This window comes from Trachypithecus francoisi, unplaced genomic scaffold, assembly GCF_009764315.1.
Source record: "Trachypithecus francoisi isolate TF-2019V2 unplaced genomic scaffold, Tfra_2.0 Lachesis_group5, whole genome shotgun sequence".
In the NCBI taxonomy this organism is placed as follows: domain Eukaryota; kingdom Metazoa; phylum Chordata; class Mammalia; order Primates; family Cercopithecidae; genus Trachypithecus; species Trachypithecus francoisi.
The window spans coordinates 101,357,519-101,358,519 of record NW_022681470.1 but is presented as its reverse complement, the minus strand read 5'-3'; the positions used below and the strand labels follow the sequence as shown (position 1 = coordinate 101,358,519).

Genomic DNA, 1,001 nt, shown 5'->3' with positions numbered 1-1,001 from the left:
TTTCCAGTTGCACAGAGCCTACTTCAAAATAAGGCTTTTTCAAGTCAACTCTTTTAATGCGAAGCCGTAAGTTTGTGGTGTTGCCTGATGCAAACCTCCACTGTAAGCCTTTGCTCTGAGTGTCTTTTTTGTTAGTTAATCTTCCAAAGAGAACGGGGAAAACCTTGAGTCTGTATCTTCCCTCTTTCCAGGGAAAGGCCACAGGGTTTGTGAGCAGTGGGCATTGGTGGTTCAGTGGTAGAATTCTCGCCTCCCACGCGGGAGACCCGGGTTCGATTCCCGGCCAATGCAGTGTCTGGTTTTGTACTCTCTTGTGTTTACATTTACTTACCATAACTGTTCTTCAGGTAGGTCACAAACGCGGTAAAAAAGATAAGAAAAAGGGAACTACTGTATAGCTTTCGGGTTCCTTCCGGAGTGGAATTTCTCTAAGCAGGTACTTTGCAGAGATTGTCTTTGAATTAGCCAGTGTGTCTGGTTGGTCTCTGCGTCTTTGCATATTTGGCCCTAAAACCAGAGGGACTTTTATTGTCTCTTCTGGCGGATCCCTGAAATACAAAGAGTCACCTGGACATTGATTTCACCGCCTGGACTTTGGACAGACCATATGACCATGTCTCGCGATGGAGTGCAGCTTAAGAAATAAATGACATTCCCGAAAGGAGAGAAGCTGTGGGGTAGGGCGGACACATGCAGTGATGGGGAACTGAAACCCAGGGAAAGGGGAGGCGTGTGAGGAGGAACTCGCGTGCAGATGAGGGGAGCTGTGGAGAGGGGCCTCGGACCTTCCTGTTGAGGAAGGCCCAGTCTTTGGTGGTCTGGGCAAAATGAAGGATGGGCCCCGAGTGGAGAGTAGCGTGTCCCCAAAACTCATTTCTATCACCCGCGTTTGTTTTACACTCCACCAGGCAAATCTTCTGTCCAAGGGATTCTTTTTATTGCTTCTCTTTAAGCAGCGTGGTCAGGAGGCCATGACAACCACTAGCTCTGGAGGTTTGGGG

At 48.7% G+C, this 1,001-nt stretch overlaps 1 non-coding gene across 1 annotated transcript; it reads left to right on the top strand.

Annotated features, from left to right (window-relative positions):
• Positions 1-220: 220 nt before the first annotated feature.
• TRNAG-CCC lies at positions 221-291 on the top strand. Its single transcript has one exon. It is a non-coding gene; the product is annotated as a tRNA-Gly (tRNA).
• Positions 292-1,001: the final 710 nt, after the last annotated feature.